We start from the raw sequence: 27,715 nt of genomic DNA, 5'->3' as shown, positions 1-27,715 counted from the left end.
TTCATTTATTTTTGCTCTGATATTTATTATTTCTTTTCTTCTTCTAATATTGGGTTTGGTTTGTTCTTCTTTTTCTTGAGAGTGTGACATTGGGTTGTTAATTTGTGATCTTCCTTTGAAAGCCAACATTTGACTGCTGCTTTTCAAAGCAACCATCTCCATCCATTCTTCATTCTTCCACAATCTAATAAAGAAAGCAACTTCCCGGAATCCTCAGAGTTGCATACGTCTGTGTGTGTGTGTATGTGTGTGTATGTGTTTGTGTGTGTATTACTGCGTGTGTGTTTAGGAAAGGTGAAGTGAGTGAATGGTACATTGCCTTCTAGGAGTACAATAGAGGGAGTGGTACATTGGAGGGAGTAGTGGAGTGGTGGAGTACATTGCCTTCTGGGAGTCAAGAAAAGTCTTATTTGCAGTGCATGCTGGGAATTTTATTTTTCCTCCATGTCCTACTTACTTTTAGAATACTTGAGCTTAGCAGATCAGCCGGGTGCGGTGGCTCACGTCTGTAATCCTAGCACTCTGGGAGGCCGAGGCGGGTGGATTGCTTGAGGTCAGGAGTTCAAAACCAGCCTGAGCAAGAGTGAGACCCCCGTCTCTACTATAAAAATAGAAGGAAATTAATTGGCCAACTAATATATATAGAAAAAATGAGCAGGGCATGGTGGCGCATGCCTGTAGTCCCACCTACTTGGGAGGCTGAGACAGAAGGATCACTTGAGCCCAGGAGTTTGAGGTTGCTGTGAGCTAGGCTGACGCCACAGCACTCACTCTAGCCTGGGCAACAAAGTGAGACTCTGTCTCAAAAAAAAAAAAAAAAATAGAATACTTGAGCTTAGCAGGTAAATAAAGAATCTATTTCAGTCAATCAAAGACCTGGAAGCCCTGGGAAATGAGCTAGCTGAGCACATCAACTTGCCTTCAGTATACTGGAGAAGATTCTTCTAGAATCACTGGCCAGTGAATAAGACCAAGGACAATCCATATACCTTGTTTTATAAAACACTAGGTGTGGATAGATTTCTCTTTTGAGTAAAAAGAAAGCAGATGAAATATAGAGCTTTATAAGGGAAAATCTGAAGTCTATGGGAAATGAAGCTTTCTAATGAAGACTTAGAGGATCCATACTGCAGGAAGCTGGAAACAATGTTAAATAGTTTAGTATCCTTAGTAGAACATAAGGAGACATTTTCTCTACCAGACAGAAAGAGAAAATAAATAAGGAGTTAAAAATAAAAGACAACCAAATAAGATAAAGTATATATGAAATAAGAAAGAATTGAAAGAAATTAAAATTCAATAATGTAATTGTATCCTTATAAAAGGTAATAATATATTACTGAAATTGTGAAAAACTGAATCAGTATTGTAAAGGACAAATGCAAATTTGAAATGATTTACCAGAGTCTGGATTTTTAAAAATACAAAGAGATAATGGTAAAAGAGAAAGGGATACCAGGCAAAAGAAAATGAATATTTAAATAAGAATTTTAGCTTCCTAAACAAAGATAGCAACATAACTGAATCCAAAACAATTAAAGACATAATTGAAGAAAACTTTTGACTTGAAAATAAAATACCTGACTTCTCTTATTAAGGGATCCTTACCTTACCATAACCTGATAAAAATCAATGAAAGGATAGAGCTAAAGTCATTTGGCAAAATAATTAAATAGCAAAGAAGAATAAAAACATCTACAAGTACAGGGAGGATGTTTTTCAAAAGATTAAAACTTGGGTTGTCATTAGACCTATTGAATAAAATAATGAATGCAAAAAAAGAGGAGAAATATTATGTGCCAAAACTTTTATATGCAGCCAGTTTGCAAAGGCAACAAAATATATTCTCAAGTATATAGAAACTTAAAAATTATAGTACTCAAAGTTCTTTCTTGAAAAACTGTACTTGGAGACTTCTTCAAGTAAATACAAATTAATCAAAATAAGAAATACTGACTATTTAGGAGGATTTCTATGTTCTTATTCAGCAAAATAGTTGGTTGATACATGGTCAGGTGGATTCTGTGGCCTGGGCAGGGAAGCTTGATTCTACCTATTTCTTTCAGCTTCTATTTACTGCTTCTCCTTTTCCAGCATCAGGAAATGATCTTGTGGCCATCCTGCATCTCACAGTTCACGTGGAATCTCCTGCCCTCTCTGATGGTTCACAAAACACTAACTGGCCCTGTTCTGTTACTATCTTGCTCATAATGAAGGAAATATTTCAATGATTAGGCATTATGCTGAGAGAATAAATAAAATCTTTTTACTTACCTTCCCACAAAGAATTGCATAGTATAACATAATGATTATTTCCTTTGCAGAGGAACTGGAGTAGTGATTTCCTATAACATTAAAATCCATAACCAGACAAAATTGTTAGAATTTTTTCAATTGTAAAAGAGTAACAGAACTCCTGCTGCAGATGTTAACTATTTCCAAGCATTTTTTCATATCATCTCATAACAGTAAGGAAATGCAAAAATACTAATAGTGGCTATCTCTGGGGAATAATATTTCTATATTTTTAAATTTTTCTGCAATGATCCTGGTATATACAAAACAATTTTTAAATAGCATAAATTATTTTGCATAAATTTAATTACATACATTTCAAATGACATATCAAATGGACTGCTATAGTAATCATTTATATCTTAGTGACAGAACTATATGTTTTTCCTTCCCTTTGCTTTTCTGAACTTTCCAAATTATCCACAGTGATATTATAAGGCAATAAAATTATATGATACATAACCTTATTCTATAATAATTGCTTTTTATGGGGAAAAACATTTTTCATTTAAACACTGATGGGAGTGCTCAATAATATTTTTAAATGTTATAAACTCATTAGAGTCCATTAAAGCATTTAAATAATCATAAGTGACTTTGCTGTGAGTCATTGGTGTAGATGATGATGACTAATGGTGTCAAGACAGTCAAGGAAGGAGAAGTAGTAATCAAATTATCAAATATCAAGCATATCAAGACTTAGAGGCCTCCAGTAGATTTGACAAGTCAGGAACTGTTTCAGCAGAATGGTGGAGGCATAAATCTGATGTAATAGTTTAAGGAGTGTAAGGAAAGAGGGGAGGTATCAGAAATGTATCAGAAAGGTTGAGTGCTCAAGGTTGCTGCCACAGGGCAAAAGTGACAGTTCTCATAGAAAATTTCTAAAGCATTATACTGTTGTTTTCCTTAGTAGCTACCATTCTTAACTTGCCCTTGAAAATAATCCTGTTTGGATTTCTTTTGGAAATCATGTGATTCCAATGAATCTCATTGTATTTCTCTACAGGGGTAGCATCCATGGCCCTAGACTAAACGAATTAAGGCACTCTATTCCCACGACACAGTAACTGGTTCATGGGTAGGTATGGGGTCTATACTGGTCCAAACACAGGAACAGTCAAGATAATTTTTATTAGGAATTCTGGCATGCCAATGCCAGGGCTACCACTTGTCACTACTCTAGGAGCCATGATTCACATTACATTACATGTGAATTGTGCCCTTTGGAGTTGTGGGACACAGTATCCCTGACAGATGTTCTCTCCTGCTCTGGAAAAAGGTACTGTCAGGATATGAAGTCTAGGAGTTGAGGCCATGTTGTGACCATAAAGAAAGACAGTCTGAGGACAAAGCCAATGTGTGAATAAAGCTGAGGGCCATAAGAATGAGCAGTAAATCACAGAAAAGCACAGCCAGAGCCCAGACCATATTCATCTGCAGCCTGTCCTGACTCTGGACTTTTTCAGTGACATGAGCCAATAAATCTCTTTTCTTTATTGACCCAGTTAGAGTTTTCTATTATGTACAACAGAAATCATTCTCATGATATAACATCCTGTCTCCTTGTTTGCACTTACTGCAAACAGTTTGTACAAAGGCTTTGGTTTTTTGGAGTTTCATTTTTTTAAATAAGCAGGCAAAGCCACTTACATTCTCCAGAAGATGAAAGGTGAAATTTATTAGGACATTTCAGGAATTTACCCATGCCAGGCCAAGAAGGAAAATGAGGCAGGGCTTTGAAGTCCATGTTGTTGTAAAGGTGGATCCAGGTCAGCAAGCGTACTATCGTTTTCTGCGGCATGTACACATTCCCCTGGGAGATGTCCAAGTGTGAGGACTCTGAAACTCCTGTTTCCCCTCGTTTCCACCAGAGAAAGCTCATATTCATGTGTCACTTAGTATATTTCTTAGCTTACTGTTAATAAACTTTTCATTTTCTCCTGTATTTATGTGTATTATTTTACCCAATCTAAAAAAGTAAAATATCTTCTAGATTAATTCTAAAAACAGGCTTCTAGTTCAGGTTTCTTTCCATTACACCACCAAACAGATGGGTCTGTTTTCCACTGAACAAAATTTACTGAATGTGTCTCAATTTGAAGAATTAAAAAGAAAGGAAAATACATGTTAAACCAAAAAGAATTTAAGAAAAAAGGCAACCCTCAAACCCAACAAATAAGACTCTCATTGCCACATTCTGGAGGGCATTAGCTTAAATCCTCTCTACTCAATTTTTGCCTTTAATCAGACTTTGTCTAATGTGAGGTTCTCTCCTCATGTGAAAGTTGTTAAGTACATGCAAGGTAAAATCAGCCCATGTTTTCTTGATCTTAATACTTCCCAATAGTCCAATTTGCAGACACACAAGGCCATGTTCAACACGAAGTACAGCATAATGGTTCTCTCCCCTGTGAGAAAAAAAATTACTTCAAAGAAAAGCTACTCAGAGAGGGGGAAAATTTTAGCTTGATGTCTAGCAAATATAATCATTTATATATATATATCATATTCTCCTCCCAAAAACACATGTATACACAGATACCCCAACTAAATATTGAACATCCAAAACTTTTTAACCTGGATCCAGAAAAATAGCAATTTAAAGACAGATGGGATAGAAGAAGAAGTAGGGAAAATGTGGCAGATATATATTAATATCCAGAGGAAATTCCACTACTAAATCTGTTCTGTCATTATGAGCTGAACAGATTATGTTCTACAGCCTTCAGAAATGCAATTACCAGCTGGACTGCTAAGTAGTCTACTGGCTATAAGGTAAATCTTAGGAGAATGACCAAGAGATATAAAAACACACAGTGAATAATTTTTAAATTGCCATTGTTGAAAAGACACAAAAATGATTAACTCACTTACCCTTGCTTTAATATCACTTTCTGTATTATAAATAACCCTTAGGGTATTAGAGGTTTTGCTCCTTATCATGCTCCACACACTATCTTAATCACATAATATATTTGGCTATTTGACTACTGATGTCCACTTTGCAAAAGAAACCTTGGGTACTATATAAAACAGACCCTATATATATTAATTTAGAGTGTATTGCTAGACCTCTGCATGGATTACTCTGGATTCTATAAACTGATTCAGTATTAGCAATGAAATGTAGTAAATATATATGCATTTGTTTGATTTGAAAATATATGTCTGGGTTAAAACTATATCTAAAAGGTTGTTTTAAAATGTCAACTACTCCATATTTGCAATAACCTATGGGCTCATTAACTTTTGCAATACCAAGAGCCAAGAAGAAATTATGAACAAATACTTTGGGAAAACAAACTGTTGGAGAACAATTAAGTTGTTCAAAGAAGTAATGTCTTCACTATCCACTAGAAGATTTAATGTTAAATACTGGTAATGATGTTTTCTTCCCTTCAGAATATTAGTTACGTGTAACTTAAGCCCTTAAGAAAATTATATTATTTAGTTCAAACTTGAAATTCTGCTGGTTTGTACCAAATATATTCTTTTTTATCCCTTGCCACCCAGGAAAACACATTTGAAAGTCATTTTTAGTAGCTAGTAGTCTATTAAAATATGAAATAATTTGCCTATGAGAAGAAACCAAGTTCACTGCATCCAAATGGTGGTGTTGGGACTCTCCATACTCATGCACAGGCAGTTCAATCATCTAACATTAACCCTATAGCATAACAGTGAACATTTATTTCATTCTATTGGGAATCTTAGTAAGTCAGAATTTTCTGTATTACATTTTTTATGTTCTTTCCAGTTAATGATCCTAAAATTCATGTCTGCTAATTTCAACTAGAAGTGACAAACTTTATTGATTCTCCACAGAAGAACCCAGAGGCATCATCAGAGAGATTAAAGGTAAGGTTAAAACTATCAGCCAGCAAAGTACACTTGTATTTCACTTAGTTGGCCTTGTTTGCTATAGAATAGTGTAGGGATTGCCAGAAAGAGAATTAATATCAAATCTTGCCTTGTTCCTATGGTTTAGAGATTTTTTTATAGGAAAACTAAGCTATGCAGATTTTGTGTCTTTCTGTCAAGTTAGAAAGGTAATAAGAGAAGTAACAAAATTGATAACAAGCACAGGCCTAAAAAAGATCGTCTAAGTTTCTTAAACACATCCATTGGCAACTTTGCATAAAATAAAATTCTAACCATAAAATAACAAACCAAAAGATATGTCTGATGTAGAAATGGAAATTTGAAGGGTCAGTAATTAGGGAAGAAAATTTGGAAAAATGTATGTTTGAGATCATTCGTTGTAGCATTGTTTTTTTACAGCAAAAAATTGGGTACACCACAAATACCCCTCCATGGGAGCTAGTTAGATAAACTCTGATATATCCGTATGAAGGCTACAAAAAAGACTGGGAAGCTCTCTGTATATTAGCATGGAAAAAACAGGCATACTGTTTAGCAAAAATAAATAATGAATTCATGAGATATATATTACATATTACTGATACAGTTAAAATATGTATTTACATATATACTTAACAAACATATTATTTCAGCAGTTATAGGTATTGATTTTTGTCATACGCCTTTCTGTCATTCACAGGAATGATATATGGTTTTTCATCTTTACTCTATATAGTAAATTATATCAATAAATTTTCAGAAGTCAAAAATTGTTACATTGTTGAAACAAACTATACTTTGTTGAGGTTTGTTATTTTATTGTGAAATAGGGTTTAATTGCTAATATAATGGATTACGCTCAGGTAAGTAATAAATATCTTATTTATTTTCTTTAAATCTACTTAATTTTTACTCCCTGTCTTCATCTCAATCCCTCCCCTTCACCACTAAGCAGTTTAAATGGCTTGGGGTCTTACAGAGGACCAAGGTTTGGGGGAGGGCTGGTTAAGCACAAGTTGTCACTCTGTACTGTTCTCACCTAGACACAATGCTCTGCCCCATATACTCCCACTAGGGCTGGCAGTGGTTCTGTCCTTCTCTATCATATTTAATGCACAGGACAATGGCAATACCAGATACTAAGCAGATGCTCACCAGGGCCAAGAGCAGGTATAGACCTCTGCTGCTCATGGAGCCCACATAGTTCCATTTTTCCTTTCCAGGCCATAACATTCCTTTAATGGTAGTCTGGGGGGAGGCCCTCTCCATCTAAGAATTTCCATCAGAAGCTCTTCCTTCCTCCTCCAAGACTCCTAACAAATCTCCTCAATAGGCTCCTGCTTTTAGGGGCCAGATCTGGAAAGAAAATGTCTTGCAGGTAACTTTGGCTTTCCTTATTGTCACAAACTTCCCCTGAGACAAAGTAGTACAGAGTTGGCCACCTACTTTATCACAAAGGGAAAAAATGAGAAGAAAAAAAAGAAATTAAATTTAAATTTTAAAAATCAAGTAACAAAAATTTGAAAGTCTCCTGTCACAATAATTTATTTAATATATTGCTATAGATATTCATAAGAGAGACTTATCTATAGTTTCCTTTTATGTACCATCTTTGTATAGTTTCGGTGGCATTATGATAACAGCTTTTTAAAAAAAAAAGAATTTAGCAGCATTCCTACTGTCTCTGGACTCAGTAATTTAATAGGATTGGAATTACAAAATCTTCAAAAATATGCTAAGTTGTACCTGTGAAGCTACCTGAGATAGATGAAGTTGTTTTTTTGAAAAATCTCAGTTTATTCTATGCTAAATGATCTATTTTACTGTTCTATCTCTTTCTGTACAATATTGGTAATTTTTATTTTCCAAGAAACCTATTCATTTGTTGCAGATATTCAATTATATCTGAAAAGGTTCAAATAAGTTATTATATTAAAATTATTTTATTTCCTCTTTATCTGTAGTAATTTCTTCTTTGTTTTTAATTTTTTGGATTTGTGCAAAAGATATTTTGAAACACAGGAAAAAATGATAAATTAAACAGAACAGTATACAGATAAAAAAAAAGAAGAAGAAGAAAATTCACAAACAGATCCCAGAAGAAGTAGAGAAAAGAACCAGATTCAGTGCTTTCTCATGTGCCTTCTAAATTGGCAAATGACATCATAGTGGTTTCAATTTGCACATCAATTTGGATTCAAGTTATCTGGAGTCCCACTTAGGGAAGATTTGTCAGCTATGTGCTTGGACCAGTTCACTGTTTAATAAGTATAAAGTGCTGTCTAGTCTGCCTACTGAGGAAAGTTCAAGGTTTTTATTTTTGTTTTTGCTTTATTTCACTTTATCTCACTCTCATTTATGTATTTAATTATAAAAATAGTTTTGCACTAACGTTTCTGAATTTTCTCATCAATTTTTACTTCTCTTTAGAATAGATTTGGATTATGTTACTTCTAACCACATTTCAACCAATAAAATTTTAAGATTCTGGTTGTTTTCTTTCCAAAATACCTACTCACAAAACGGCAAAGTTGGGGTTAAAAGAAAAGGGCCTTGGAGAGAGTGGCTTCTCAGTAAGTATTCACTGAATTGAGTGGAAAAAAGATTTTTTTTCCAGGTTATATAAATAACAGGCTTAACTCAAGTACTTTAATCCTTAATCTAGACCAGTGGTTCTAAAACTTGTCTAAATGTTAGAATCACCTGGAGAACTTTAAAATTCTTGCTCTTCAGGCCAGGACTTGGACCAATTAAGTTAAAATCAGGGGTTGAGACCCAGGCATCAGTGGGTTGTTTGTTTTAAAGCTCCCCAATGGGCAGTCAAAATTGAGAACACTGATACAGGCTTATCTGATGTACAAGCCATCAAAAATGAGAAAGTTTATTCAACTGAAGTGCATTCATCAATTTTATGTATCAAACAATAACTATTAATCTTTCACTGAGGCCTTTCACTGAGTTAGATGTCTGTCAAAAATTCCTGAATAATTTAGTATGAAATGAATATGCTATAAAAAATCTCCAAGCATAAGGGGTAAGCAAGCAAACCTTCCATTTTCCTGTACTTGATGTAAAATAGCTCCCTTTCACAGGCAATATTTTAGTGGACAATAAGTACAATTGATCATGGTAAAGTTATAGAATTTAGAAAGGACTTCCAGTCTTTCCTGTTTCTTGCTATTCTCCATATCAATCCAGATGCCACCTCCCCACCCCACTCGGCCCCAACACCACTCCCTAACATGACCCTCTATAAGGGGACACATAGAATTCTGATTTTTGTTGTTTTTATTTCATCAAAGAGTTTCTCTTTTAAGGCAAAGCTAACTGATTTCAGATTTGCATATTAGTTACTAAATATTAAAGCAATAAAGCCCAGCAACAGATTATGGCCTGGGATATCCCAGGAGGATGGAGTCCCCAAAAGTGAAAATATGATTTCATTTGAATGGTAATGTATCAAGTAGGCATCAGATTTTTTTCCTTACATTTTATAAACTTGTTTACCAGGCATATGCTATAAAGTATACATGACTGTATACCTGTGGAGATAAGAAATACATAGGAAAATGTGATTTTTCCAAAATAGTTTAGGCAAAAATATATGCGTACATGTCATTTTTGACAAGGCTCTTTTGACACAGCTGTGCACTGATGCAGCTGTTTCATACAGGGGATTTTTAAACACAGCACAAAAAGGAAACTGTTAAACTCTCAGCTGTTTTCTGTTATCAAGTAATGTGTGAAACAGACATCGTCTTCTCATTCTAAAATCTTTCCACAGCCTTGAATCTGTTGAAGATCCCCACCCCCTGGGCTAGCAATCACAGATTAAATGGGGGTCTGGAATGAGGTGGGGTCAGGAATGGGTTGAGGATGAAGGATGGAGTGAGGTTAGGCATCCTCTGGCAGACAAACTATATGTGACCAGAAGTTATATGTTTACCACACTTATTCATCTCAGAGAGGGCCATACATCATGCTTAGCAAAGTGCCTGCTGATTCTCTGAGAATTCACTTATATGTTAAATCGTCTGCCAAATTTACAATGGGCATACTTCTTTACATTCATGAATAAACAGAATTGTCTCTGTAAAGAAGCTACTTCCTCTGTTTTACATTTGAACTTCTAGAAAACTAAATCATGGATATCTCTGAGTTTAAAAGTCTCCTAATTGCACAAACTTGATTAGATTGGATGTATACTGCACAGCAAGATGGGAGGATACTTAAACTATGATTTCCACACAGAAAATTCTTAACCTGTTTTCTAACAGTTCTCTCAATTCTTAACAATATTTCTTTCTTTCTTTTTTTTAATGTTGTTTTCATTTTAGCGTATTATGGGGGTACAAGTGTTAAGGTTATATATATTGCCCATGCCCCCCTCCCCCCTCGAGTAAGAGCTTCAAGCGTGTCCATCCCCCAAACATTGCACATCTTACATGTTTGGCTGAATATACCCACCCTCTCCTCCCCTCTCCCACCCTCCCAACACCCGATAAATGTTACTCCTATATGTCCACGTAGGTGTTGATTCGTTAATACCAATTTGCGGGTGAGTACATGTGGTGCTGGTTTTTCCATTCTTGAGATACTTCACTTAGTAGATGGGTTCCAGCTCTATCCAGGAAAATACAAGAGGTGATATATCACCATTGTTTCTTAAGCTGAGTAGTACTCCATGGTAAACATATACCACATTTTATTAATCCGCTCATGAATTCATGGGCACTTGAATGGGCACTTTGGGTTATTTCCAAAGGTTTGCAATTGTAAATTGTGCTACTATTAACATTCGAGTGCAGGTGTCGTTTTCATAAAGTGACTTTTGATCTTTTGAGTAGAGGCCCAGTAGTGGAATTGCTGGATCAAATGGTAGATCTACTTGTATCGCTTTGAGGTATCTCCATATTGCTTTCCACAGAGGTTGAACTAGTTTGCAGTCCCACCAACACTGTAGGAGTATTCCTCACTCTCTGCATCCAAGCCAGTGTTTACTGTTTGGGAACTTTTTGATAAAGGCCATTCTCACTGGAGTTAAGTGATATCTCATTGTGTTTTTTGTTTTTTTTTTGTTTTTTTTTTTTTTGAGACAGAGTCTCACTTTCTTGCCTAGGCTAGAGTGAGTGCCGTGGCGTCAGCCTAGCTCACAGCAACCTCAAACTCCTGGGCTCAAGCAATCCTGCTGCCTCAGCCTCCCGAGTAGCTGGGACTACAGGCACAAGCCACCAGCTCAGGCTGGTTTTGAACTCCTGACCTTGAGCAATCCGCCCGCCTCGGCCTCCCAGAGTGCTAGGATTACAGGCGTGAGCTACCGCGCCCGGCCCTCAGGCCCTCATTGTGGTTTTGATTTGCATTTCCCTGATGATTAGAGATGTTGAAAATTTTTTGTTATGTGTGTTGGCCATTATTCTGTCATCTTTTGAGAAGTTTCTGTTCATGTCCTTTGCCCACTTTTTGATAGGGTTGCTTCACTTTTCCTTACTAATTTTCCTGAGTTCTAAATAGATTCTAGTTATCAGTCCTTTATCAGATGTGTAGCTTGCAAAAATTTTCTCCCATTCTGTGGATTGTCTGTTTGATCTCTTGACAGTTTCTTTGGCTGTGCAGAAGCTTTTTAATTTGATCAGGTGCCATTTGTTTATTTTTGTTGCTGCTGTGATTGCCTTTGGGGTCTTCTTCATAAATTCTGTGCTGAGGCAAATGTCTAGAAGAGTATTTCCAACATTTTCCTCTAGAATTCTAACAGTTTCACACCTAAGGTTCAAGTCTGTTAGCCAGCATGAGTTGATTTTTGTGAGAGGTGAAAGGTGTGAGTCCTGTTTCAGTCTTCTACATGTGACTATCCAGTTTTCTGATCACCGTTTATTGAATAAGGATTCTTTTCCCCAGTGTATATTTTTGTCTGCTTTGTCGAAGATTAGCTGGCTATAGGAGGATGGTTTTATATCTGGGTTCTCTGTTCTGTTCCACTGGTAAATGTCCCTGTTCTTGTGCGAATCCCAAGCTGTTTTAATGACTATAGCCTTGTAGTATAGTGTGAAGTCTGGTAAATTGATACCTCCTATTTTGTTTTTATTGCCTAGGATTGATTTTGCAATACGGGGTCTTCTCTGGTTCCATATGAAGCATAAAATTATTTTTTCTATATCTGTGAAAAATGATCGTGGCATTTTGATAGGGATTGCATTGACTCCGTAGGTCACTTTGGGTAGTATAGACATTTTAACAATGTTGATTCTGCCGACCCATGATCATGGTATGTTCTTCCACCTATTTACGTCCTCTGCTATTTCTTTCTTCAGTGTTTCATAGTTTTCCCTTTAGAGGTCTTTTACCTACTTAGGTAAATATATTCCAGGGTACTTTATTTTCTTTGTTGCAATTTTGAAGGGAATTAAGTGTTTGATTTGGTTGTCACTTGTACTGTTGTTGGCCTATATGAATGCCTGTGATTTCTGTGTATTGATTTTGTATCCTGAGGATTTACCAAATTCATTTATCAATTCAAGGAGTCTCTTGGTTGAATCCTTGGGGTTTTCTAAGTATAATATCATGTCATCAGCAAAGAGTGAGAGTTTGATCTCTTCTGCTCCCATTTGGATGCCCTTAATTCCACTCTCTTGTCTGATTGCTGTAGTGAGGACTTCCAGCACTGTGCTAAACAGAAGTGAAGATACTGGGCAACCTTGTCTTATTCCAGTTCTAAGTGGGAATGCTTTCAATTTTTCCCCATTCAGTATGATATTGGCTGTGGGTTTGTCATATATGGATTGTAACATTTTTAGGTAAGCCCATGTATGCCTATTTTGTTGAGAGTTCTTATCATAAAAGGGTGTTGAATTTTATCAAGTGCTTTCTCTGTGTCTATTGAGAGGATCATACTGTCTTTGTTTTTGCTCCTGTTTATATGGTGAATTACATTTATAGATTTGCGTATATTGAACCATCCCTGCATCCCTGGGATGAAGCCCACTTGGTTGTGATGAATTATTGTCTTGACAACCACCTGGATTCACCTTGGCTAGGATTTTGTTGAGAATTTTTGTATCTATATTCATAAGGGATACTGGTCAGTAGTTTTCTTTTTTTGTTACATCCTCTCCTCGTTTGTTATCAGGGTTATGTTCGCTTCATAAAATGTGTTGGGAAGGTTTCCATCCTTCTCGATGTTGTGGAATAATTTCTGCAGGATAGGCAGCAGTTCTTTGTAGGTGTGGTAAAATTTGGATGTGAAACCATCTGGTTCAGGACTTTTCTTTTTAGGAAGGATTTTATTGCTGTTTCATTTTCAGTACTTGATATTGGTCTGTTCAGGAATTCTATTTCTTCCTGGTTGAGCTTAGGGAGGCTGTATGTTTCTAAGAAATTGTCCATTTCCTCCACATTTTCCAGTTTGTGTGCATAGAGGTTTTTGTAGTATTCATAAATTATATCTTGTATCTCCGTGGCATTAGTTGTAATTTCTCCTTTATTGTTCCTGATGGAGCTTATTAGAGATTTTTCTTTTCTGCCTTTCATTAGTCTAGCCAATGTTGTGTCAATTTTGTTTATTTTTTCAAAGAACCAACTTTTTGTTTCATTAATCTTCTGTTTAGTTTCCCTGTTGTCAATTTCATTTAGTTCTGATTTGATCTTAATGATTTCACTTTTTCTGCTGGGTTTGGGGTTGGTCTGTTCTTTTTCCAGCTCTTTGAGACAATTCATTAGGTTGTCTATTTGTGATCTTTCTGACTTTTGGATATAGGCATTTATGGAAATAAACTTTCCTCTCAGGACTGCTTTAGCTGTGTCCCACAGGTTTTGGTAACTTGTGTCACCTTTGTCATTTAGTTCAAAGAATCTTTTGATTTCCATCTTGATTTCCTCATTTATGAAGTGATCATTCAGCAGAAGGTTATTTAGTTTCCATGACTTTGTGTAGAAATGAGACCTCCTGTTAGGATTGATTTCTAAATTTATTCCATTGTGGTCTGAAAAGATACACGGTATAATTTCTATTTTTTTAAATTGTTTGAAACATGCTTTGTGTCCTAGGATATGGTCAATCTTAGAGAATGACCCATGAGCTCATGAGAAGAATGTATAGTCAGTGGTTTGGGGGTAGAATGTCCTGTAAATGTCAGTCAGGCCCATTTGTTCTACAGTTCTGTTTAAGTCCATTATTTCTTTGTTGATATTCTATTCGGAGGATCTGTCCTGTGCTATCAGTGGGGTGTTAAAGTCTCCAACTATTATGGTGGTGTTATTTATCCATCTGTTTAGATAAAGTAGAGTTTGCTTTATGAATCTGGGTGCACCAAGGTTGGGTGCATATATATTTAGAACTGTTATGTCTTCTTGTTGAACTGTACCCTTCACCATTATTTAGTGACCTTCTTTGTCTTCTATTACTTTTGTTGATTTAAAAACTAAGTTATCTATAATCAGCACCACCACGCGAGTTTTCTTTTGGCTTCCGTTTGCTTGAAATATTGTTCTCCACCCCTTCACCTTTAGTCTACATGTGTCCTTGCAGGTTAGATGTGTTTCCTGAAGGCAGCAGATAATTGGCTTATGTTTTTTTATCCATTCGGCCAGCCTATGTCTCTTGAGTGGGGAATTCAAGCCATTCACATTTATTGAGGTAAGTGATAGGTGGGGCAGATTTCTGTTCATTATGTTGGGTTGAACTTTGTTGCTTTGTTTTCTCTTTTGAGCCATTGTGGTATCTGGGGTTTGAACTTTAGCTTTGAGTAGATTTACATTCGTGAGTGTTTACTGTGCTGATCCGTGGGTAACACTGTTTTTAGTACTTCTTGGAGGGCTGGTCTTACCGTGGTGAATTCCTTCAGTCTTCCTTATCTGAGATGTCTTGATTTCTCCTTCATATACAAAACTTAGCTTTGCAGGGAATAAGATTCTGGCTGGGCATTATTCTGTTTCAGAAGAGTGAGAATGGGGCCCCAGTCTCTCCTTGCTTGTAAAGTCTCTGTAGAGAAGTCTGGTGTTATTCAAATTGGCTTTCCTTTGAATGTTACTTACTTCTTTCATCTTACAGCTCTTGGAAGGGCCTCTTTAGTTGATATTTTGGTCAGTCTGATGACTGCATGTCGTGACATCTTCCTGTTTGCATTGAATCTCCCAGGGGTCCTCTGAGCTTTTTCAACTTGTATATCAAGATTTTTAGCAAGGCCTGGGAAATTTTCCTCTATTATATCTTCAAATAGCTTGTCCAACCCTTGAGTGTTTTCTTCTTCCCCTTCTGATAACCCTATGACCCTCACATTATGTTTCTTCACATAATCCCACATGTCTTATAGGCTTTGCTCTTTTCTCTTGTTTCTCTGCTCTATCTCTGTGACTGATTTATTTAATTGGAGGGTGTTATCTTCAATCTCTGAGATTCTTTCTTCTGTTTGATCTACCCTGCTCTTGAGGGTTTTCGTTGTGTTTTGTACTTCCCTGAATTAATTCTTCATTTCCAGGAGTTCAGTGAAACTTTTCTTCATTGTGTTGATTTCTTTAGTGAATTTTTGTTCCAGGTCCTGGAGTTTTTTTGTGTTTTCTTTGAGTTGGTGATCCAGTTGTTCTTGCAGGTCGTTCAATTTTCTTATGATCCACATTCGAAATTTCTCTTCTGTCATTTAGGTTGTCTGATTTTGGTTGGTGTCCATTTCTAAGGGGTTGGTGCTCCTCTCTGGGGGTGTGGTTTCCATTTGGTTCTTCATATTTCTGGAGTTCCTTCACTGATTTCTTCCCATCTCAATCAGTTGTTGCTTCTTTCCTGTAGGTTTTTGTTTGAGTATTGACACACCTTGTTTAGTCTCTGAGCCAGTAGATGGTGTTTGTGGGTAAGATTCGACCACACCCTGTATGATGAGTCAGTAGGTGCCATGAAAAGCGTGTGCAGAATGTCCTCCCTGTCAGTAGGTGGTGCTTGCTTGGAGAAACAGGCTACGCTGTTGTTTTTGTGACCTGTGACCAGCTCTTGTTCCTCTCAAGAGGCACTCTAGTGCCTCAGGTGGTCGGTGGGGCCCTGGGACTTCCAGGTATGTCCTTTTCTTCCCCCCCCAGTGAGAGCTGGTCTGGGAGTGAGTCTGGGCAGAGCTGGCTTGGGTAAGCCTGCCCTCAAGCATCACCAATGCCGTTAGCAGGGGTCAAAGTTCTGTTCTCTGCTTCCGGGAAAAGCTGCCATGAGGGTCTGGAATGGCCCCACTCAGTCAAAAAAATCTACGTGTGGGGGTGGGGCTTAGACTCGCAGTCTGGAGTGGGCCTCACTTCTCTCCATCCTCCCCAACTCCGCGGCTACTCCTAGACCTCTGCCAGCAGGCCAGACCTCACGCCACTGGGCCTCCCCTGGCTGTGATGCGGGCCGGGAGGTTCCTTGCACAGGAACGCCACCTGGGCTGGGCGCACGGCCTCCCTTTGGGAGGAGGGTTGCCCTCTAGGACGCTGATCTGCCCCTGAAGGCGCACACACTTCAGTAGGCTGTTCACATATATCCCTTCTGTGTCCTGGGCAATGTGAGACCTGGGTGCACAGGATCTGGTCTGCAGGTCTGACCTCTGGGCCCCAGAGTTCAATCCCTGTCCCCACCAGGGAGAGGAATGCCAGTCCCAATTCACCCACGGGGAACCCAAGCTGGTCTTATGTCTCTCAGCCTCAGGGTCTGCCCCGTTCTCCTGGGATCACTGGGCCAACAGCACCTGGGAGGGCTGGCGGGTAGAGAATTCACTGTCTGAGTTCCCCTCAATCAGCTGTAGGGCCCCAAAAGGGAAGGTCCCGCTCCCTGGAGGTGCCTCCAGCTGGTGGCTATATTGTTTCTCTCGGTAGCCGCAGATAGGGACGGGGGAGGGGAGATGAGGCAATATGGTGCCTGTTCTGCCGCTCGGGTCTGTGCACAGGGAGATGCCCTGCAGGAGTTGGGAGCCTGGTGCTGCATCTGCTACAGGCTTACCAGTCACTGGCGGTGGCCGTCTCTGGGCTGGTGTCTGCAGGTCTCTCCACCCGCTGGGGAGCCCATCAGTAGTTCGAGATGCAAGGGAGGGAAAGTTAACCACCCCACCTACCCTTGCTGCTGGTCTCCAGGCTGCTCCAGAGGTCTCTACTTCCAGTTCTCCTCCACAACCTCCTCCCGTGGAATCTCCTGTGGTCTCAGGTACCCCTACTTCTGACCCTCGTCCTATGTATGCTCATCTTCTTGCTTATTTCTTCTAATTTCTCCTAGAATCTGTCTTTTCTGCAGAGACACTCTGTCTGGTGGTGTCCGCCACCTTGATTCCCCTCCTCGACACAAAAACCTATTTTTTTCTATTTAAAAAATAAAGCATACTTGAATAATTTCCAGGATTAGATAAAATAAAAAGAGAATGGGGAAGAGATAGTCAGGGATATCTCTTATACCCATTACATTGTAACAAGTTTAATTAACCTTTGTATTGTATTATAAAGGTAATTACTCATTGCATTGTAATACATGTAATGTAACCGTCTAACCTTTTAACACAGAAATGTTACCACCACTATGTCAAAGGGAATGAATCCAAAGGACCATTTGAAACCTACTGTTTTAGATAAGGTTCATCAACATGTTCAATTTGAAGAATACCTACATATGGCCATACCTGAGATTCTTTTCTCCAAAATAGTGAAGACATATCTTTCTCTCTTATACTTCCTTTGCATTTTTTATTCAGTTGCTTTACAATGTCTCCAATAGAGTATGATCAATAAATTATGGCCTTGCTCCAAGAAAAGCTCTAATGATTGACTTTAGCTATCTTGCTCACTTCGTTTTAAAAGGAACTACCTATTTAATTACCTTGTTCAGTAGTACTAATTTAACATATATTCCCAATTTGGTTAATTGCCTAATTGAAAACAATTAATTAAATGGGTTAGTGGGTGCCTAGCCATCATTAAATCATCAAAATCTATCCTTGAGCTACTGTAGAATCCAATATGTATATCCATTGTTCAATGTGGAAACTACTTCTTCCAAATGACAGTTTTGGTGCTTTACCTTTGGGGAGTTCTTCATGTATCACCTGGTTTCAGTTTCTTTATGGGCTTCGTGCCCCAGTGAATGTATGTGTATGTGCTTGTGCTTGCATAAAACACATAATTAACCTAAGCATATGACTGCAAATTCAAACACATATGAATTATACATCTTCGTTATTTCAAAGTAAACCTCTTACATTAAAGAACATACACATAGTAATAGGACAAAGTTGAAACCTGAAGAAATAATGTACAAGGTTATAAATCAGGACTGAGCTTATAAATTCTATATTTTAGGTCTAAAGTAGCCACTACAGAACTAAAAAATTGAAAACTAAAAAACCAAGAGTGTGGTTAATTTGACTAAAATTAGTACAAAGGTTTGTCATTTCACATGGAGCTGTTTAACTCATAAATGTATTACTTTATAAATATCTTTGAGCACTTACTAAATTCCAGACATTATTTTAGTCATTAGGGATACAGCAGTGCACAAGATAGACCAAGTCCATGCCCTCAAGAAGCTTATGGTCTAGCAAGTTAAACAAAGTGAGTAAACAAATATATAATTTCAGATCATGACCACATTCTAAAGAAAAATAAAGCCAAGTAAGGAAATTCAGAACAACCCTGGGGTAGGGGATAAAGTAATGATATTTGAGCAGAGACCTTAATGAAGTGAGGGAGTTAGCCTTGCAGATGAAGTAAAAATGTACCAGATGGGCCAGATGTGGTGGTTCACGCCTGTGATCCCAGCACTCTGGGAGGCCAAGGTGGGTGGATCGTTTGAGCTCAGCAGTTCGAGACCAGCCTGAGCAAGAGTGAGACCCTGTCTCTACTAAAAAAAAATAGAAATTAGCTTGACAACTAAAATATAGATAGATAGATAGATAGATAGATAGATAGATAGATAGATAGATAGATAGATAGATAGCCAGCCAGCCAGCCAGCCAGCCAGCCAGCCAGCCAGCCAAGCATGGTGGCACATGCCCATAGTCCCAGCTACTAGGGAGGCTGAGGCAGGAGGATCACCTGAGCCCAGGAATTTGAGGTGGCTGTGAGCTAGGCTGACACCACAGCACTCTAGCCTGGCAACAGAGTGAGACTGTCTCAAAAACAAAGTGTACCAGATGGAGAGGAAAGGAAATAGCAAAGATTTAAAGCAGGAAAAGCATGGTGTGGTCAAGAATCTGCAAAGCCAGTATGACTGGAGGAGAGAGAGGTAAATAATGAGGTAGGTGAGCTAGGCAAGAACTGGATGGAGACCTCTCAGAATGGGGAGGAAAGAGCAACAAAGAATGAGAGTGAGCAGGGTAGGAGAGTATAGCATCATAGAAGCCAAGAGAAGAAAGAGTTTCCAAATGGAAGAAGTGATGTAGTGTGTCAAATGATGCTGGGAACCTAGTAAAATAAGAACTACAAATTAACCACAGGATTTGCACACTGGATTCTTTCAACAGAGAGGTAGAGATCCTTTTCAAGAGTTTTTTCTGATTAGGAAATAGAGAAATTTTCTATTACAGTATCAGCTGCAAGAGAACACAAGATCAAGAGAGGTGTTTTACTAAGGTGAGAAACATTATAATGTAATGCATGGCCAATGCAAGATTAATAACAATAACAAATCTTGCATTGTTTATTACATTGCATTAGTGTGCAAATATCACACACCCACACTCCAATTCCCAAATAATGACTTCTTTAATAATGCTAGGTCAGCTCTTTAACTTTCCATCAGTCTTTTTCTTTTTTCTTTTTATAATCTTTTGGGTGTTTTTTTTTCCTTAATTTTCATTTTGTAATAATTTCAGACTTACGAAAGCTTCCAAAATTAGTACAAAGAATTCCAGCATATTCTTCTTCATCCCCAGATGTTAACATCTCATATAATTACAGTAAAATGAACACAACTAAGAAATTAATATTGATTTTATAAAATACTATTAACTAATCTACAAGTCTTATTCACATTTTTCCACTTGTTCCCCTAACGTCCTTTTCCTTGACCAGGATTAAATCCATTTCAATCCATTATTACTCATTGCACTTGGTTGTCTTATCTTCTTAGTCTCCTCCAATATAGGACAGTTCCTTACTTTTTCCTCATCTTTTATAACCTTGACACTTTGAAGAGTACTAGCCTATATAAGTTTTGGAGAATAATCTTTGCTTTGGATTGGTCTGATGTTTCCTCATGATTAAATTCAGGTTATGCATTTTTTGCAAAAATATCGCATATATGATGTTGTATTCTTAGTACTACATGAAATCAATCTATCTCATTACTTGTGATGTTAACTTCGGACACTTGGTTATGATGATGTCTTTCAGGGTTTTCCAATGTAAAGTTACCATTATTCTTTTTGCAATTGAGAAGTATCTTATAAGGAGATACTTTCAGACAAGTGAGCATCCTAATTTTCATCATCATACTCTTCTCTCCATTGGTTTTAGTATCCATTAATGATTCATGCCTGCAACACTACAGTTTACGACAGTGTTTGCAAAATGATTTTTCTCCATCATTTCTTTCATATTTATTAATTGAAATATACTATAAGAAAGAATTGTTCCTTTTCTACATTTACTTAATTTTTTATTTGTATCATTAGGTACTCATTTTTCTATAAGTCATAATCTGTTATCATTATTTATATTATTGCTCAAAATAATCTCAGATTTGGCCAGTGGAACATTTTCAAGTTGGTTCCTTTGGACATATCCCCACCATTTTTGAATACTTCTTTACTTTTTGGTACCACAAAATGTTTCAGGATCACCCTATACTGTTTCTGTTTCAGCCTTGAAGTCTGCCATTTCTTTAAGGATTTCTGGTTTCTATTATTGGAGTCTATCAATCTTTTTCTTTATCCTGTACCCTAACCTGTGAGTTAATTTGCTTCTCAGAAATACTAAATGAATTGACATAAATTATTATAAAAATTCTCAAAATATATACCAATTCCAAAATAAGTTAAAAATTATTTCAGTCACAAATTGTATACATGATCCCAAGTTACTTTTATAACTTGGGATTCTATCAGAATGTAATAAATCTTAATATAACTTTTTTACTCTTAGCACTGTCTTAGAGGAGATGTGTGTGTATATGTAGTATGTATACAAATACAAACAGATTTGAAAGACATTGGCATAATATAAAAATCAGCACATACATAAAGGCAGGTGGCTTTGTGGAAAGAGTATAGGCATGAAACCAGAGAGAACTAGGGTGGCATCCCAGCTCTGCCAGTTACTGGCATGTTACCTTGAGCTCCCTGAGCCCCAATCCTTCCGTTTGGAAAGTGGAGGTAATAATGTCCAGTTCATAGAGATGCTATAAGAATTAAATGAGTAAAAAATGTAGGTAGAGTGCCTCACATGTGTACTTAATAAATGGTAGCACTGATTTTTGTTATTAATTCAATTAGGTATGCTTTGATTTATATTACTATAGTACATTCATACTATACTCAAAACTCTTTCATGGCACGGAAATACAATGATATATAGTAAGGCATTCAATCTTGAGGAAATCATTTCTCACAATCAGAGCTGATAAATCATCAGAAAGTTATTATCTCTCAGGTAATAACTAATCACTCTTTCAAGAAGAGGCATAAAAAGGATATACACATTAAACTTTCTACCAAATGAAAATCTGTTTGGGAAATGGTTGGATAGAAAATTTATCCTTGTAAAAGATTTTAAAGTGTGTTTACCAGACCCAAGCATTCTTCCAAAGTGTCTCAAAGGCCACAAGACCACAGTGTGGTACAAGGCTGAAGAGATGGTGTTTGGTAAGGGGTGAGGTTCACTGCATCCATCAGAACAGTTCCACTCTCATCTGTGTATACATTGGACTTCACTTGAAGAATAGGTTCTTAAGCTAAAACAAACAAACAAAGGCTAAACTGATTCCCATTACACTCCCTCGAGTGTTTTTCACTATACTTCTATGAGTCAACAAATTTGATTTAAATAATCACTAAAACAAGACAGAAAATTAAATTGCAAAGGCATAGTCCAAGTAGAAACGAATTTAAAATTAAATAAGTGGCACTGAGGAGAGAGTTGATAAATATCTCAAATTAATTATTCATGAAACAGCACATCACTGAAAACTCAAGTAAAAACTTGCTTAGTTTCCCATCTTGCACACTGTCCCATACAGTAATCAGATTTTCTCCCTTTCCATAGTCCCCAGTGTATTGCAGAGTTGGACAATTAACTCTAAATTTTCTCTTTTCAAATGCTCATAACTCATCTGACCCTTAAGGGAGAAATTCTCACATGCTTTCTCAGAGTGAGGGCCATGTGAATCCCATTGTTTTTAATATAAATCACACTTCTTAAATTCTACAAAGGGCTTTAGCAATTTAGGTATTCACATTTCAATAGCCAAAGCTGTTGCTTTTAATTTGCTCTGGGTGTTTTTTCCTCCATTAAAACTGTTGTAAGATATTTATGGTGCATGTCCATGAACAAGATACTTATAGCTTCTTTCCTTCTCCTGTTGTGTCTGTGCAGTGCACTACAGTTTCTTCACTCTAATAATCCTCCACTAGGTATAGGAAATGTGTACCAGTCAGTTTATATATGATAGGCACAGTCCTACTAATCATGGAGACTTATGAACTTATTATATCTAAATATTCCAAATATAAAGATAACTTTAATAAATAACTTCAAAAATATTCATGAATTTCCACTTAGGAGTAATTGTACTTTTAGTATGTGACCATTGAGAAAAATGCATAATGGCAAGAAGATATTATGGATTATATAACCCTATTAATGAACCTATGCTTTCTTAATTACAAGAATAGGTTTCTGTATGTTCATCACATCATCTGAAATAGTACATATGTGTGTGAATATATTATACAGAAAAGGCTTAGCACAACCATAAATTTGTAGACCCTTCACACTAACTCTGGGTCCTTGGAAATCCTCACACTACATGCTGCATACTACTGGTAGTATATGGTCTCTGGAGTCAGAAAAACCTGGTTTAAATCACAGCTCTGCCTCTTATCAGTTGCATGAACTTAATCTCTCTGACTCCCAGTTTCCTTATCTGATAATTCTAATTTTAGGGTACAGTTTGTGTGCATTAAAATATATATAGCCCTTAATATATAATAGTAATGATGATTAATAATTATTGTGTGTTCACTGTGTGTTATGTATTGGGCTAAGTACTTTATACATTTGTATATCTGTACATGTTAAGACATGAGCTTGTAAACAACAATCCCATGAAGTAACTGTGGTGGTCAAGAGAACACACATCAGAATCTAAGCTCCTGGGTTCAAATCCAGGCTCTGGACTTCAACACCTACTGGCAACATGACCAGGGACAAATTACTTAACTTCTCCAATATTTTCTTCCTCGTCTATTTTCTTCCTCGTCTAATAATAGTCCTTACCTTATAGTAATAGTATTTGGCAAGTGCTTAACACAGTGCCTGGAACACAGTAAGAATCTATGAAGACTATATAATGTTACGATTTTATAGGTAAGGCAAGTGCATTAAGTAAATTAACTTGCTCAAGGTCACACAGCTGTTAAAAGGCAGGACTGGGGTTTTAATGCAGACTTCTCTCTCACTTTTACAGGTGTTGGCTTCTTTCACACATATACTTGCTCCAATTCGCATGACTCTCCTCTGGGGTCCCAGCCTCCTGGGACAGGGAGGCAGCTCAAACTAAGCAGCAGGCAGCTCTATTGGCTCCTGCTGAGTGACCCAACAGGTGAGTAAGCTTACTCACCAGGAGAATTGAATTCTCTGTTTCCTACCTGAAGCCCCTTCCAAGGAACAATGCAGACAGCTAGAACAAGTGAGGCAACACAGATTTGCAAACCCTGATTTATTGTATTGGTTGCAACTCAGCAGGGGGTGAAACAAGCAGTAGGCTCAGTACCCAGAAGCACTGGAGCACACAGACTCAATAAATCTGTAACGCACAGCCCAGGTCTATCCCCTATAATCTCTCATCTTCCTTCCTCTGAGTCATGTTTGCCAATTCCCCTTAAGGTGGAACTAACCTAATCATATTTTTGCACCTTTCCTGGATATTAATTCATTTATTTAAGGATTATCTTTCCCTAATATGATTAACATAAAGAAAATGCCAACACAGGGTAGTGCAGGGACAGTTCAGTCTTTGCAGAAATTTAGACTCCACTTGGTTGAACCCCAACTATCCACTCATCCCATTCTTAAGGTATAAGTACTGAGAAACAGGGAAGAACCTTTCCTCTATGTCTCATTGGCCAGACTCATCTTATTCCTACAGGTACTTCCACTTGGAATCCCCAGCCCAATATACTCTGTTATTAATTCAACATGAAACTAAAATTGAGAACCCAGCTTTCAATGTCTTTCATAAGTCCTTCTACCACACTGAAATATGGCTTTTAAATCTTAAGCTATAATTCTTTTTTAATATATCTCTGTTCTACCAACTAGCCTTAATACATATCTCTCCTCTAATATGACATCCACTTCTCATTAATACCATATGGAACTTTCTATTTAAATTTGACCTCAGAAATACCTGAAACATTCTAAGACACAAACTGCAGTAGGCCCAACAGACTTGGGACCTTAATGAAGTTCTCAATGTCACTGAACTTTTGTATGTTAGAATGATGCAAAGACTTTTTTTTTATTATATGACCCCAAAGACCTTCATAGTTCCCTTTCTATCTGTGTAACCTGACAAATTATTTAAAATTTTTTTTGAGACATTTCTTCTCAAAATCATTCAAAGATTCAAATTCGGGAGTTGGCCTCAAGATTACACATCCCCCTACCAAGACCCTCATTTTTTGAACAGTATCTTTTTTTGCATTAATAGACCATGCTTTCTGATCAGTACAACAGCCTCTCCTCTTTGTGTCTCCATTTGACAAAACTGGCACTTAAATATGGGCAAAGTGGATTGACATATTCTCAGCAAATAACAGAAGAAGACTGAATAAAAAGTTAGTTCTCAAGGGGGGGGCAGGGGCAATATACGTAACCTTAACATTTGTACCCCCATAATATGCTGAAATTAAAAAAAAAGTTCTCTATTCCTATGGAAATTATCAGCATAATCTTGAAAAAAAAAACTGAAAATCAAAAGTTCCGTTAGAAACACACAAAGCCCCCTTTGCCAAATTGAAAAGGACAAAACTGGTACAAAGAGAAGTTCCAAGTTTTTGAAAGGTCATTATGAACAATAAGATTTTCAGAAAAACTATTAAAAAACATTTTTTGGCACTGCCCCTTGAAACAAGTTGAAAGACAAAATAAGCTAAAATGTGAAGCCTATAACCGGGTGCTCAGTCAGTTCCTTGAGAAAACAGTCCCAGAATCATAATTCTATTGCCTTACTCTTGACTTTCAAGTCTGAAGAATTTTCTTTTGATTAACTCCCTTTCAGTGTGGGCTCCACAGAATTCTGATGGCAAACTTAGAACTTGAACAACTAATGACAGGGCGGTTTCCCACAGCAGGCCTTCAGGAAGAGGTGGATGGATTGGCCCGATTTAGGGCTCCCTTCTCAACAAGCCCCAGGATCTAATAATCAAAAAAATGGGCAAGGACGAAACAAAAGGCTCAGTCTGGAAGATACACCCAGTCAAAGCTGTTTTCTTCTCCCAACACACACTCGGAACAGTTGTGTAACTTTTATTTTTTATTTTAACTCTCTGAACTTTCTGCTTGTATACACAATGACTAAATTGAACCACTAATTCAGTGGTGGGGAAACTTTTCATGTTGGAAGGCCATATTAATTTAGCTGTAATCAAATAAGACCGCATTCAAGAAACTTCAATTAGATATACTTTAAAATGTACATTATTTTATAAAAATCAAACTACTATGTAGTTAATAATTTCAAAAAATGGGCCAGGTGCAGTGGCTCACGCATGTAATCCTAGCACTCTAAGAGGCCGAGGTGGGCGCATTGCTCAAGGTCAGAAGTTCAAAACCAGCCTGAGCAAGAGCAAGACCCCGTCTCTACTAAAAATAGAAATTAATTGGCCAACTAAAAATATATAGAAAAGTTAGCCAGGCATGGTGGCACATGCCTGTGGTCCCAGCTACTCGGAAGGCTGAGGCAGAAGGATCACCTGAGCCCAGGAGTTTGAGGTTGCTGTGAGCTAGGCTGACGCCACAGCACTCTAACCCAGGCAACAGAGTAAGACTCTGTCTCAAAATAGTAATAATAATAATTTCAAAAAATGAAAGCTATTTGTTAATTTTAATGTTAATTAACCTTCAATGACTTTGTGGTATCTGCTTTTTGTTGGAAAGTATTTGAATATTTGGTTGCAGCATGGAGGTCCACTTTCAGTTGATCCTCTAGATAGATATCAGTCATTTCTGAATTTAAGGGCATCTTGATTTGGGTTAGGTAGGAAAATGTAGATTCACAGCAATAAGTGGTTGAAAAGCAAGAAAGCATTTTTCGGGCATGTTGCCAAAGGCACGGGTATTCTGCTGCATTTTTCCATATTTCAGTTGGTCTTTCTTAGCATCAAACAATGACTCTAAAATGTCATGTACTGAGACCTCAGTCAATTCTATCTGTAGTTCTTTAGTGCCTTGGTGATATCAACTAGGTGAGACCGAAATACTAATTTGAGTGTGATGTCATAATTCTCAAAGTCTGTGAATCTTTCATTGCATTCTCCAATTATTAATAATAGGTCTATAATAGCTGTGTATTCTTCAAATGATTCACATATATCATTCCGCCCATCAATGACCTTTGCTAACTGGGAAAAATGTTCATCTGAAATTTCCTTTTGAAGAAGTAGTGTTTGGAAAAAACATAGTTTTTTAAGAAATGTATGAATTTTTTTTTCTACATATCATATATATCCTTAGTTTTACCTTGCAAAGAAATATTCAAGTCATTTTTGATCTGACATAATATCTCACAAAAATGCTACATTCTTACAGAAATCTTCTTTCAATAATTCACACTGCTGATTCTGTTCTTCATAAAATTTAACTATTAATAAATGTTCTTGCAGAGATAAAATTTTGGCTAACATCTGTCCCTCTGATAGCAAATCCACACTGAATACTTCATCCTTCATGTTACAAAACTAAAGATGCCATGTTGCATTTGCATGAATATAATTAACAATACTTATAACTTGTTGCATAGTGTCACTTAAAATGGTAGATTTAGCACAGAGATTTTGCTGGTGCAAGACATTAATATTAACACAATGAAAATAAATGAGAATCTGGATCTGTTAATACTTTTTTTTAACTATGCAATAAACCCTTCATGTTTTCTGTCATGGAAGGTGTGCTGTCTGTACATACACTGACTAAATCTACCAAATTCAGTCCAACTTCATGACATTTATCTTGAAAGTTGTTGAAGACATCTATTTCCTGTGTTGTTTGCAAGAGTGCTCAAAGTCAATAACTCTTCGTAGCAAAGAATATCTTCTATTATAACCTGAATGAAACATAAAACCTGTGTTGAGTCAGTAGTATCAGTTGATTCAGCCAAAGTGCTTGAATAATATATATTTTACTTTTGAAGTAT

The 27,715-nt window shown here is 37.0% G+C and overlaps 1 long non-coding RNA gene across 1 annotated transcript; it reads right to left on the bottom strand.

The window, feature by feature from the left end:
* Positions 1-3,954: 3,954 nt before the first annotated feature.
* LOC142864832 (uncharacterized) lies at positions 3,955-27,714 on the bottom strand. The gene is made up of 3 exons (XR_012915132.1): positions 27,487-27,714; positions 21,867-22,033; positions 3,955-4,703 (listed from the first exon to the last, which is right to left on the bottom strand). It is a non-coding gene; the product is annotated as an uncharacterized LOC142864832 (long non-coding RNA).
* Between the last annotated feature and the right edge of the window lies 1 nt (position 27,715).

Source organism: Microcebus murinus, chromosome 27, assembly GCF_040939455.1.
Source record: "Microcebus murinus isolate Inina chromosome 27, M.murinus_Inina_mat1.0, whole genome shotgun sequence".
Taxonomy (NCBI): domain Eukaryota; kingdom Metazoa; phylum Chordata; class Mammalia; order Primates; family Cheirogaleidae; genus Microcebus; species Microcebus murinus.
The sequence above is the reverse complement of the archived record's forward strand: the minus strand, read 5'-3'. Positions and strand labels throughout refer to the sequence as shown.